The 15,000-nt window shown below is 47.8% G+C and overlaps 1 long non-coding RNA gene across 2 annotated transcripts in view; it reads right to left on the reverse strand.

Annotated features, from left to right (window-relative positions):
• LOC138853578 (uncharacterized) overlaps window positions 1–15,000 on the reverse strand; it is a 62,057-nt gene that overhangs the window by 46,612 nt on the left and 445 nt on the right. Inside the window, exon 1 of one of the 2 annotated variants that reach the window (XR_011392744.1) lies at window positions 13,294–13,422. The exons of the other annotated variant lie outside the window; for it this stretch is intronic. This is a non-coding gene — a long non-coding RNA (uncharacterized lncRNA). Of the gene's footprint in view, window positions 1–13,293; window positions 13,423–15,000 lie in introns of those variants that run through there. 2 annotated transcript variants of the gene reach the window in all.

The following is a 15,000-nucleotide window of genomic DNA, read 5'->3' on the forward strand; positions in this document are numbered from 1 at the left end:
TCTGAGCTGGGAGACTTGAGTAGTGTCTGTGAGCTGGGAAACTTGAGTAGTGTCAGTCTAAGCTGGGAAACTTGAGTAGTGTCAGACTGAGCTGGGAGGCTTCAGTAGTGTCAATCTGAGCTGGGAGACTTCAGTAGTGTCAATCTGAGCTGGGAGACTTCAGTAGTGTCAATCTGAGCTGGGAGACTTCAGTAGTGTCAATCTGAGCTGGGAGACTTCAGTAGTGTCAATCTGAGCTGAGACTTCAGTAGGGTTACACATGCATCCAGGGAGGGAAGGGAGGGTATTGGAGCGGCCAGGCGGAGCTTGAGAAGCGTAAAAGGTAATGGAAGAGGGTGGGCGGCGTCACGGACAGATGGCAGTCCTAGGTCGTAACTCACCCACCCACTCGCCGGCCCACCCACACACCCACCCACTCATCTCACACTGCATTTATGGAAGGAATTTTCCTCTTTATAACCTATATAATCTATGACTCCCTCGGGACTTCTGGTTTAAAAGATAGTGTGCCACGTGCATGTTCAATATTTTCAAGGCTTTCGTAGAAAATCCAGACCTTTTGTTTACTGTTGTAGTAATCCTTCTGGTGAACTGTGTCACTGGAATATATTGCGAAGTCACTGACGTTCTCTTCATTGATCATTGGAGTGTCTCGCACTAAGAATAATAAACGTTCACATGTGAACGTTGTATGTTTTCCTCGATCACCTCGTTGCCAGATGTATCTCGGTCTTGTTTTAATCTGTTTGTGGTTGAATGTTTTCTTATGGGTTTTGTAGCGACCTCAGAAAAAAGGACGCCATGAATATTGTATATATTGCTTTTTCATATATTTTATATTGCTACTTTTTTCGTCAATAAATTGACCTAGTATTCTCTGGAGATATCTTCACTTAATAGATGTCGCTTTTTGTAACAGTTTATATAACCTAAACTAACCCAACCTAGCCAAAATTAAACAAAGCAAATATTAGTTGAAAACCCCACGGCACGCACAGCATTTCTGGAATATTACTAACTTAGAGAAAATAGGATTTGAAAAACTCGAAGCGTTGAAAAATTGACGTTGAGTACCACAGGTAAAAGTGACGCAGTCAAGTTAGGTACAGGAGGATGGCGGGGGAACTGAACGTGATGCTCACCGCACCTCCCGTCTCTCTTCATCCCTTTTAACGATTCATCGACACCATCACCATTCATAATTGCAAATTCCGACTAGAAATCTGAATGAAAATCTAGCTGGGATGATCACAAAATGAGGCTGGCTTATCGGGAAAATCCACTGAGACATTAGCGCCAATCTGCCCGCTACACGCAAGATTTATTGCGTCGTCCTACCAGTTTACCCGTCGGGTGAGGCTTCTGCAGCCTTCCTACCTCCGACCCTTCCTCTGTCTATCTCATCCTTCCCGCCCATGCCTCCCTCCCACGCGGACCACTGGTCGTCTGGCCAGCTAGAGTACACATGAGGACGAGAAGCCCAAGGCTTGTTGTGTTGACTCCTCCGGGGAGATCTTCAACAATAGTCAAGTTATGTAATTTGCCAACGTTAAAGCAACTGTTCCAAATGTGCACTAGTTTGTAATATTTCACGACTTGGACTTGTAACTGGTCCAAGTCGGACCGAAACGTCGTCATAAGCTTCTCTGTCCTATGTGCGGGTTATTTGTGTACATTGAATCAAATCTGAAGTGTCGCAGTGAGAGGGGTGAGCACCAGCGACCACAAACACGTAGTAGTGAGTGACTTGTGATGTAAGAACCATCACCTCACAACTGACCTTGAATATAGTTATCACGTCTGTTTCGTCTTTACCAAAAACTGCATCACATGAGTTTCACGCTTCGAACAATAATAATAATAAACAATTAACGAAAGAATTGCCACACACCCGAACATCACTTTACTAAAGTCAGCCAACTCAAGTTGGCAGACTTCACTACAGTAAGCAACAAACTCATGCTGTGTGATGGTGTATAATAAGGAAATACAGCCAGGTCTCGTCCCCACAATGTAACTAATAGAGTAGGGTAGCTGCACACTGCGAGTGTATCTGTTATAAATCCTGACCCCGACTCTCTCTCTCAACGTCATTCCTTCAATATAAACCTCTATGATGACCTTATCTCTGGTACTGCGAACATTCATGGTATACCCTATTCCACGTTTTATCGTTACTTAGTGCGTTCTGTTGCGATCTGGTGGACCATAAAGATATAAAAAAAAAAAAAAACATAATAAACAGGAAGAGGCCTACAAGTTCACACCTCACTGGTGCTATGAAGAAAAATAAATTCAAATAATCTCACCGAAGTGAAATCTGGTTCAGGATTTACGTGAGGAAGAAAATGAAAACTCTTGGACTATATACCTAGAGGAAGTTGTGAAGAAAATGGTCTTGAAAACTGACAAAGTTGAAGAATGAGACACTTGTGCAACATTTGGAAATCTTTATTGAGGAAACGTTTCGCCAGCCAGTGGCTTCTTCAGTCCAATACAGAGAATAACTGAGGAAGATGAGGAGTATGAGGTAATCAGTCCCTCAGTCTGGAGTCGATGTGTTAAGTCCATCAAGACTGATGGACTGAAAAAGCCACTGGCTGGCGAAACGTGTCTCATTCTTTCACTTGCCGCTTTTCAAAACCATTTTCATCAGACTCACGACTACCCGAGTACCATCAACGCAACTGTGATGCTGGTGTTGCACTCAACGAGTACCCGAGTACCATCAACGCAACTATGATGCTGGTGTTGCACTCAACGAGTACCCGAGTACCATCAGTGTAACTGCGTAGGTTTGTAAGAGAAGGCCAGCCGTGACCCACCATCTCTCACTCTCACCGTTGTCTCGACAACGGAGCCGAAGAGTAAAACATTAGAGTCGGCCATCAAGGTTCGAGAGAAATCAATTTATTCTGGCCGAGTTGTGTGTCTTACAGGCAGTAAAAGTTGGGCCAGGCTTCATTGTCATGCTAACACAGGGGGAAGCCAAGCCAGGCCTATCTTGTGCTATTAACTTCCCCTCTCCCCCCCTTACCAAGCTGATCTTTCTCTTCTCTCACCCCTTCCCTTTCTTTTCCTTTTCTCTCCTTCCCTTCTCTTTCTTTCCTTTCTCTTCGTTTCCTCTTCTCGCCTATTTGCCTTTCATTTTTCATTCTCTCTTCGTTTCATTTCTCCCTCTCTTTCTCCCTTTCACTTTTCCCTCTTCCTCTTCTCTCTCTTTCTTACCCCTTTCCCCCTCTGTCTCTTATTATCGCCGTTTCCCTTTTTCAACCCTTATTCATTTACCCCTTCAGATCTCTCCCATCTCCCTCTTCTTATTCTATCCCATAACTAGCTTTAACAATGTACCCAAAACCAAGAAAGATGAACTAGCTGTAACTATGCATTCTAACCTAGCGAGGAAGAACTAGCAATAACTGTACATTCTAACCTAGCGAGGAAGAACTAGCAATAACTGTACATTCTAACCTAGCGAGGAAGAACTAGCAATAACTGTACATTCTAACCTAGCGAGGAAGAACTAGCGGTAACTGTGTACTTTAAACAAGCAAGGATAACGCCAGTGCTTGATTACACAATCAAGAACGCAAAAACTGAAGCGTGCCATCGGCAGAATTTGAGGAACGGTGCGAGCATCAAATAAAATCTGGCTCCAAGGCATAAAAAGATTACTGGAATTAGACTAAGCCAAGATTAAGAGGATAGAGTGGAAGAGAGCAGGGGGAAGCTGAGGGTCATCCCAGCAACTGCCTCCATGGACTGGAAAGCCGATAAAAATAAGTTTTTCCTTATATCAAAGGTGCTATGTAATCCAGAACAAAAAGGCACAATATTGTAACCGGAACAATACACAAATAAACTGCACAGGAGCTTAAGAGGGCGTTTCGGTCCGATATAGTCCAAGTCAGACCAAAATATCGTAAGCTCCTCTCTCCTATGTGCAGGTTATTTGTGTAGTGTTGCGTAAATCGTCCTGTTATGCTCTATTTACATAGGAAACGAGTTCTTGGAAAAGTGGGCAGGAAGTACTGAATATGACTGCTAATGGAGGCTCATTTTACACTACTCTGATGGTTCTGTGGATCACAAGGACTAACTGGACCAAGCCGAGGCTTCTAGGAGTTAAAATAAAAAAAGAACACCTCTATAGGGAATGTAAATATTTCAGAGCCGCTGAGCTAAACTGGTGAGACCTTGTTTCTGAAGAATAAGCACCTTTGTAACGCAGAGGTATTTCTACCGTCGAAACGTTCCGCCTGTACAGCAGGCTTTAGTCAAATACAATCAATTCTTGCATGTGTGTGTGTTCTTCGTCAACTTGTCTTTACTGTATAACATCAGTAAGGTGGTAACTTATTTCTGACTTGCTGCCGAAGAAATCCACGACTAGTAAGCTTTCAAGGTGTTGTATTTCACGGTTACACACTAAAACTGCTCCTTCAATTTACAGATCAGGAGCGGTGGTGCCTACGGCAAAGGAACAACAGAACGGCATCCAACAGATTGATAAAAGGAGTGCTGCAGGACTGGCTTCGACATAAAATGGATAACAGCACCAAAGGATTGGCTCCAGCAGAGAATAGGTTAAGAGGAGTGCTGGAGGACTGGCTCTAGCTAAGGATGGACAACAGGAGCATTCCAGAATTGGCTCCAGAAGAGGATAGGTAAGAGGAGTGCTGGAGGACTGGCTCTACCTAAGGATGGACAACAGGAGCATTTCAGGATTGGCTCCGGTACAGAGAATGGATAACACCCGATGACTGACAGATACACCTAACACAGTTCCCTTTCCTTGTACTGCAGTTCTCGCACCATGAAGAGTAATAAGATTAGACGTTCCATTTGCTAGGCAAGCCTTAGCTAAGTAACGTACTGACGGTAATACCGTTAAAGGATTATTTTATATGAAATCATAAAACTGTGGACAAAAAAAATAATAAAAAAAAATCCTTCAAGGTTTAATAGAGAGAGAGAGAGAGAGAGAGAGAGAGAGAGAGAGAGAGAGAGAGAGAGAGAGAGAGAGAGAGAGAGAGAGAGAGAGAGAGAGAGAGAGAGAGAGAGAGAGAGAGAGAGAGAGAGAGAGAGAGAGAGAGAGAGAGAGAGAGAGAGAGAGAGAGCAGGGCTGCAGATCAGAGTGCCAGACTGCTGCTGTGAGAGGGTCGGGCCACGGGATGAAGCTTCCTCTGGCTCTGGCTCGTGGCTCGTCTTACTCCTGTCTCATAACTCACAAACTTTAGCTCTTGAAAATCGTAAAGTTTTCCAGTGAAACCACAAGATGGATTTCATATCAAGAAAAATATTTACAAAAAATTAAAATAACTGGCCTAATATATATATATATATATATATATATATATATATATATATATATATATATATATATATATATATATACATATGTCGTGCCGAATAGGCAAAACTTGCGATCTTGGCTTAAATAGCAACGTTCAACTTGCCATATAGGACAAGCGAAAATTTGTGTATGCAGTAATTTCACCAAAATCATTCTGAACCTAACGAAAAAAATATATTTCACGGTGTTTGTTTAGTATTAAATTATTGTAAACAAATCTAAAATATATATAGTTGGGTTAGGCTAAAATAAATTGTTCTTGTTATAATAAGGTTAGGTAAGTTTTCTAAGATTCTTTTGGTGCAAAAATAAAAATTTTTACATTAACATTAATGAAAAAAAATATATCTTTAAACGTATAAGAGAAATTTTTAGAAAGGACTTAATTTTAAATGAGTTCTTGCTAATTGACAAATTTTACATATTCGGCACGAGATATATATATATATATATATATATATATATATATATATATATATATATATATATATATATATATATATATATATATATATATGCATAAATATATGCAATATGGAAATAAAGTTTTCATTTATATTTCAACCCCCAACAAAAGCCCTCTTCAGCAGATACTAAAGTGAGAAGGGAACGAGATTCTATATGGAGAATGGGTCAGTATCTCATGTGTATGTCATATCAGGCGTTGGGTCACAAATGCGCTGGCCTGGCAATAGAGATGTAGAGGCGTGAAACAGTGCTAGACATGACTCCATCCTGAGGCCTAAAACCTACACATTTGTCTCAGTGAAATTATAAGATGCACCATACACGACCACACGGCGAGAACACGACCAAACACACGGCGAGAACACGATTACACTTCGCGCACACGACCATACACCGCGCATGATCACGCTAACACCGCACGCCGCCCAAGTGACCAAAGTTCGTAACTCGGGACATTAACACCAACAGTGATTGCAGCAGCTCCACAAAAACTCGTGCAACGCGCACAAACTGCCGCTGTTATTCTTGAGTTATTTTGTCGACAACAAAAAGAAGATTCGTTTCCATCTCAAGAGATCGATAGTTTACTGAGGGTAATTGAAGTTTTAGATTAGTCCTGGGCAAGATTAGCCAACACACTTCTACTCCAGGGACTAGCAAGGGCCAACACACTTCTACTCCAGGGACTAGCAAGGGCCAACACACTTCTACTCCAGGGACTAGCAAGGGCCAACACACTTCTACTCCAGGAACTAGCAAGAGCCACACACCTCTACTCCAGGGACTAGCAAGGGCCAACACACCTCTACTCCAGGGACTAGCAAGGGCCAACACACCTCTACTCCAGGGACTAGCAAGGGCCAACACACCTCTACTCCAGGGACTAGCAAGGGCCAACACACCTCTACTCCAGGAACTAGCAAGGGCCAGCACACCTCTACTCCAGGGATTAGCAAGGGCCACACACCTCTACTCCAGGGACTAGCAAGGGCCAACACACCTCTACTCCAGGGACTAGCAAGGGCCAACACACTTCTATTCAAGGGACTAGCAAGGGCCACACACCTCTACTCCAGAGACTAGCAAGAGCCAACACACCTCTACTCCAGGGACTAGCAAGGGCCACACACCTCTACTCCAGGGACAAGCAAGGGCCACACACCTCTACTCCAGGGACTAGCAAGGGCCAACACACATCCACTCCAGGGACTAGCAAGGGCCACACACCTCAACTTAAGGGACTAGCAAGGGCCACACACCTCTACTCCAGGGACTAGCAAGGGCAACACACCTCTACTCAAGGGACTAGCAAGGGAAACACACCTCTACTCCAGGGACTAGCAAGGGCCAACACACCTCTACTACAGGGACTACCAAGGGACAACACACCTCTACTCCAGGGACTAGCAAGGGCCAACACACCTCTACTCCAGGGACTAGCAAGGGCCAACACACCTCTACTCCAGGGACTAGCATGGTCCAACACACCTCTACTCCAGGGACTAGCAAGGGCAACACACCTCTACTCCAGGGACTAGCAAGGGCAACACACCTCTACTCCAGGGACTAGCAAGGGCCAACACACCTCTACTCCAGAGACTAGCAAGGGCCACACACCTCTACAACAGGGACTAGCAAGGGCCAACACACCTCTACTCAAGGTACTAGCAAGGGCCAACACACCTCTATCCCAGGGACTAGCAAGGGCCAACACACCTCTACTCCAGGGACTAGCAAGGGCCACACACCTCTACTCCAGGGACTAGCAAGGGCCAACACACCTCTACTCCAGGGACTAGCAAGGGCCACACACCTCAACTCCAGGGACTAGCAAGGGCCACACACCTCTACTCCAGGGACTAGCAAGGGCCACACACCTCTACTCCAGGGACTAGCAAGGGCCAACACACTTCTACTCAAGGGACTAGCAAGGGTAACACACCTCTACTCCAGGGACTAGCAAGGGTCGCACACCTCTACTCCAGGGACTAGCAAGGGCCAACACACCTCTACTCCAGGGAGTAGCAAGGGCCACACACCTCTACTCCAGGGACTAGCAAGGGCCACACACTACTCCAGGGACTAGCAAGGGCCAACACACTTCTACTCTAGGGACAAGCAAGGGCCAACACACCTCTACTCCAGGGACTAGCAAGGGCCAACACACTTCTACTCCAGGGACTAGCAAGGGCCACACACCTCTACTCCAGGGACTAGCAAGGGCCAGCAAACCTCTACTCCAGGGACTAGCAAGGGCCAACACATCTCTACTCCAGGGACTAGCAAGGGCCACACACCTCTACTCCAGGGACTAGCAAGGGTCAACACACTTCTACTCCAGGGACTAGCAAGGGCCAACACACCTCTACTCCAGGGACTAGCAAGGGCCAACACACCTCTACTCAAGGGACTTGCAAGGGCCAACACACCTCTACTCCAGGGACTTGAAAGGGCCACACACCTCTACTCCAGGGACTAGCAAGGGCAACACACCTCCGCTCCAGGGACTAACAAGGGCCAACACACCTCTACTCCAGGGACTAGCAAGGGCCAACACACCTCTACTCCAGGGACTAGCAAGGGCCACACACCTCTATTCCAGGGACTAGCAAGGGCCAACACACTTCTACTCCAAGGACTAGCAAGGGCTAACACACCTCTGCTCCAGGAACTAACAAGGGCAACACCTCTACTCCAGGGACTAGCAAGGGCCAACACACCTCTACTCAAGGGACTAGCATGGGCCACACACCTCTACTCCAAGGACTAGCAAGGGCCAACATACCTCTACTCCAGAGACTAGCAAGGGCCAATACACCTCTACTCCAAGGACTAGCAAGGGCCAACACACCTCTACTCCAGGGACTAGCAAGGGCAACACACCTCTACTCCAGGGACTAGCAAGGGCAACACACCTCTACTCCAGGGACTAGCAAGGGCAACACACCTCTACTCCAGGGACCAGCAAGGGCCACACACCTCTACTCCAGGGACTAGCAAGGGCCACACACCTCTTCTCCAGGGACTAGCAAGGGCCACACACCTCTTCTCCAGGGACTAGCAAGGGCCACAAACCTCTACTCCATGGACTAGCAAGGGCCACACACCTCTACTCCAGGGACTAGCAAGGGCCACACACCTCTACTCCAGGGACTAGCAAGGGCCACATACCTCTACTCAAGGGACTAGCAAGGACCACACACCTCTACTCCAGGGACTAGCAAGGGCCAACACACTTCTACTCCAGGGACTAGCAAGGACCACACACCTCTACTCCAATGACTAGCAAGGGCCAATACAATTCTACTCCAGGGACTAGCAAGGGCCAACACACCTCTACTCCAGAGACTAGCAAGAGCTGCACACCTCTACTCCAGGGACTAGCAAGGGCCACACACCTCTACTCCAGGGACTAGCAAGAGTCACACACCTCTACTCCAGGGACTAGCAAGGGCCACACACCTCTACTCCAGGGACTAGCAAGGGCCAACACACCTCTGCTCCAGGGACTAGCAAGGGCCAACACTCCTCTACTCAAGGGACTAGCAAGGGCCACACACCTCTACTCCAGGGACTAGCAAGGGCCACACACTACTCCAGGGACTAGCAAGGGCCAACACACTTCTACTCTAGGGACTAGCAAGGGCCAACACACCTCTACTCCAGGAACTAGCAAGGGCCAACACACTTCTACTCCAGGGACTAGCAAGGGCCACACACCTCTACTCCAGGGACTAGCAAGGGTCAGCACACCTCTACTCCAGGGACTAGCAAGGGCCAACATACCTCTACTCCAGGGACTAGCAAGGGCCAACACACCTCTACTCCAGGGACTAGCAAGGGCAAACACACCTCTACTCCAGGGACTAGCAAGGGTCAACACACCTCTACTCAAGGGACTAGCAAGGGCTAACACACCTCTACTCCAGGGACTAGAAAGGGCCACACACCTCTACTCCAGGGACTAGCAAGGGCAACACACCTCTGCTCCAGGGACTAACAAGGGCAACACCTCCACTCCAGGGACTAGCAAGGGCCAACACACCTCTACTCAAGGGAGTAGCAAGGACCACACACCTCTACTCCAAGGACTAGCAAGGGCCAACATACCTCTACTCCAGAGACTAGCAAGGGCCAATACACCTCTACTCCAGAGACTAGCAAGGGCCAATACACTTCTACTCCAGGGACTAGCAAGGGCCACACACCTCTACTCCAGTGACTAGCAAGGGCCAGCACACCTCTACTCCAGGGACTAGCAAGGGTCAACACACCTCTACTCCAGGGACTAGCAAGGGCCAACACACCTCTACTCCAGGGACTAGAAAGGGCCACACACCTCTTCTCCAGGAACTAGCAAGGGCCACACACCTCTTCTCCAGGGACTAGCAAGGGCCACACACGTCTACTCCATGGACTAGCAAGGGCCACACACCTCTACTCCAAGGACTAGCAAGGGCCACACACCTTTACTCCAGGGACTAGCAAGGGCCACACACCTCTACTCCAGGGACTAGCAAGGGCCAACACACTTCTACTCCAGGGACTAGCAAGGGCCAACACAATTCTACTCCAGGGACTAGCAAGGGCCAACACACCTCTACTCCAGGGACTAGCAAGAGCCGCACACCTCTACTCCAGGGACTAGCAAGGGCCACACACCTCTACTCCAGGGACTAGCAAGAGTCACACACCTGTACTCCAAGGACTAGCAAGGGCCAACACACCTCTGCTCCAGGGACTAGCAAGGGCCAACACACCTCTACTTAAGAGACTAGCAAGGGCCACACACATCTACTCCAAGGACTAGCAAGGGCCAACACACCTCTACTCCAGGGACTAGAAAGGGCCAACACACCTCTACTCCAGGGACTAGCAAGGGCCAACACACCTCTACTCCAGGGACTAGCAAGGGGAACACACCTCTACTCCAGGGACTAGCAAGGGCAACATACCTCTACTGCAGGGACTAGCAAGGGCAACACACCTCTACTCCAGGGACTAGCAAGGGCCAACACACCTCTGCTCCAGGGACTAGCAAGAGCCGCACACCTCTACTCCAGGGACTAGCAAGGGCCACACACCTCTACTTCAGGGACTAGCAAGAGTCACACACCTGTACTCCAAGGACTAGCAAGGGCCACACACCTCTACTCCAGGGACTAGCAAGGGCCAACACACCTCTGCTCCAGGGGCTAGCAAGGGCCAACACACCTCTACTCAAGAGACTAGCAAGGGCCACACACCTCTACTCCAAGGACTAGCAAGGGCCAACACACCTCTTCTCCAGGGACTAGCAAGGGCCAACACACCTCTACTCCAGGGACTAGCAAGGGCCAACACACCTCTACTCAAGGGACTAGCAAGGGCCACACACCTCTACTCCAAGGACTAGCAAGGGCCAACATACCTGTACTCCAGAGACTAGCAAGGGCCAATACACCTCTACTCCAGGGACTATCAAGGGCCAACACACTTCTACTCCAGGGACTAGCAAGGGCCATACACCTCTACTCCAGGGACTAGCAAGGGCCAGCACACCTCTACTCCAGGGACTAGCAAGGGCCAACACACCTCTACTCCAGGGACTAGCAAGGGCCACACACCTCTACTCCAAGGAATAGCAAGGGCCAACACACCTCTACTCAAGGGACTAGCAAGGGCCAACACACTTCTACTCCAGGGACTAGAAAGGGCCACACACCTCTACTCCAGGGACTAGCAAGGGCCAACACACCTCTACTCAAGGGACTAGCAAGGGCCACACACCTCTACTCCAAGGACTTGCAAGGGCCAACATACCTCTACTCCAGAGACTAGCAAGGGCCAATACACCTCTACTCCAGGGACTAGCAAGGGCCAACACACCTCTACTCCAGGGACTAGCAAGGGCAACACACCTCTAATCCAGGGACTAGCAAGGGCAACACACCTCTACTCCAGGGACTAGTAAAGGCAACACACCTCTACTCCAGGGACTAGCAAGGGTCACACACCTCTACTCCAGGGACTAGCAAGGGCCACACACCTCTTCTCCAGGGACTAGCAAGGGCCACACACCTCTTCTCCAGGGACTAGCAAGGGCCACACACGTCTACTCCATGGACTAGCAAGGGCCACACACCTCTACTCCAGGGACTAGCAAGGGCCACACACCTCTACTCCAGGGACCAGCAAGGGCCACACAACTCTACTCCAGGGACTAGCAAGGGCCAACACACTTCTACTTCAGGGACTAGCAAGGGCCAACACACTTCTACTCCAGGGACTAGCAAGGGCCAACACACCTCTACTCCAGGGACTAGCAAGAGCCGCACACCTCTACTCCAGGGACTAGCAAGGGCCACACACCTCTACTCCAGGGACTAGCAAGAGTCACACACCTGTACTCCAAGGACTAGCAAGGACCACACACCTCTACTCCAGGGACTAGCAAGGGCCAACACACCTCTGCTCCAGGGACTAGCAAGGGCCAACACACCTCTACTCAAGAGACTAGCAAGGGCCACACACCTCTACTCCAAGGACTAGCAAGGGCCAACACACCTCTACTCCAGGGACTAGAAAGGGCCAACACACCTCTACTCCAGGGACTAGCAAGGGCCAACACACCTCTACTCCAGGGACTAGCAAGGGCAACACACCTCTACTCCAGGGACTAGCAAGGGCAACATACCTGTACTCCAGGGACTAGCAAGGGCCAATACACTTCTACTCGAGACACTCTGAGAAGCGAACGGAGGTCCTGCAGGCTGTATACAACCCACATTGGTACAATCAATGAGAGAAATAACACAGAATATATATATGTACATATATCAATAACAACACTGCAGTAGCCAAGGATTCGAACCCATGTTGTACTGGCCCGCCATTGTGAGCGAGAACCACATGACGCCTTAACCCACAGGACCACCCAATCGTAAAGAACCAAGCACCCAGCCAAGCTAGGTGTTACTCTTGGTCCGACGACATACGGAGGTGTGGGAGCTTTCAAGCTAATTTCATTCTCATTATATATATATATATATATATATATATATATATATATATATATATATATATATATATGTGTGTGTGTGTGTGTGTGTGTGTGTGTGTGTGTGTGTGTGTGTGTGTGTGTGTGTGTGTGTGTGTGTGTGTGTGTGTGTTATAAAGATCCTGTTGTTTCTCCCACGACCCGGGATGGTTCCCACCACGCGGTATCAACTGCGGCCATTAACAGTGACTATCGCTTCAGCGTTTTACATGTAATTTGCTGATGGTCTCACCGTTTTGTGCTCATCATCGCTGCAAGTAACGGGGTACAAACCACTTCGTTTGAACATTTAGCCTATATCCATTAACTTTATTTAATTACCTGAATCCAGAATTCCACACCCCTTTACTAATGCTGCAGACATTTAGCTTGTATCTACTTACCAGGCACGCAGACATATGTTGTAGATATTTTAGCTGTTTCTACTTACCAGTAACCAGTTTGCGTAGACATTCTGTGGTCACTTGTTGTTTCTGCTCATCAGTAACCAGGCAAGGTAACCGTCTGCTGTGACACTGATGTGACAGTATGAATGACACTGTGTTTTTGACAAACGTGCTTGAAGGGAAGGTGAGTGAAGCAGGATTAGGCTAGGAGTTGCTAGTCTACTCTAATGGAAAGTGGAGAATATTAAAGACACATGGGACGCGGTAAAACAAAAATGTGCAGGAGATAGGACTGCTAGAGGATTATGATTATTATTATTATTTACAATGAGAAAAGCTAAATTCATGGGGGTCATTAATGTGCATGAGGAATGGATAAAGAAGCTTCTTTTTTTATTTGTAAGACTAGCGGTGAGAGGGAAACGTAAGGAATGAGACGTGAGGCTTGAGATGTGAGGCGAAAGGAAGGTGGACTCACCACTAGACGGAGATGGAGGCGTTGCATGAAGGATGAGCTGGTACTCTGTTCCTGCAGAGAAAATCAAAGTTAGACACCACCACCACCATGCCACCAGCCAAGCAGGCCCACCACCACCACTACCACCCAGGCAGGCTCACCATCACTACCACCACCACCACCCAGGCAGGCTCACCATCACTACCACCACCACCACCACCCAGCTACCAGGCACAGAAACCATGTTAAGCTCAAGAATAAGTGAAGGTCGCATGAAAAATCAAATCTTAAGAATATATTCACAAACTTTTTTTTTTTTTTTGGTGCTGACAATGGTATGAAGTTTGGTGACACTGGTATGTAATTTGATAACAATGGAATGTAGTTTGGTGACATTGGAGTGTGGTTTGGTAACAATGAGGTGCGTCTTGGTGACAATGAAGTGTAGCTGGTGACAAAGTAGTTAGGTGGTAGCGGAGTGCAGTAAAGGAGTGGAATGCAGCCTTGAGACTGTGGTCCTCCTAACGAGTCACTGGACCATAAGCAAAGACTGATATAAGAGATGCACTCAAAAACCTACAAATCTGTGAGTATTTTAATTATTTTCGCTAAGAATAAAAGCCATGAACAGCCGTAAAGCCCACACTCAAAACACTAAAGCATGCACTCTCACTAACCGTAAGACCCACAGCCGAGCACTAAAACATGCACTCTCACTAACCGTAAGACCCACAGCCGAGCACTAAAACATGCACTCTCACTAACCGTAAGACCCACAGCCGAGCACTAAAACATGCACTCTCGCTAACCAAGAGACAGCCAGATTACCGAAGAGAGAGTTATTAAGGGATATTGTGCTGGTTATATATGCAGTTTCCGTTTTATCTGCTAATGATTCTGAGAATCACTTTCCGTCGCGGCCCGAGTTCAGACGAAGCCTGCTAGTTGACGGCCTATCTGTCAGGCTGTTTGCGCTCGCTTCACGCAGTTCATGGAAGGAACCACCGGCCGGCTGATCTAACTATCTGCCAATTCATTACCGCAAAGTGAGAAAGTTTGCATGAGATGCCTGTGATGTCTGGCACCAGCTACAGCTCTTCCGAGTTACAGGATTTACAAAGCATTAGAAGCCTTTGCTTCGTTATCTTATGTTCTTTTGTTAGCGGGATGGATTGTAAAGGACCTGCCTAGTATGGGTCAACAGGCCTATTGCAGTGTTCCTCTTTTCTTATGTTCTTATGTTAGGGCGTTCAACACAAGCAGCTGTTCTAATCATTATATATTAAGTCACCTT

Source organism: Cherax quadricarinatus, chromosome 33, assembly GCF_038502225.1.
Source record: "Cherax quadricarinatus isolate ZL_2023a chromosome 33, ASM3850222v1, whole genome shotgun sequence".
NCBI classification, from domain to species: domain Eukaryota; kingdom Metazoa; phylum Arthropoda; class Malacostraca; order Decapoda; family Parastacidae; genus Cherax; species Cherax quadricarinatus.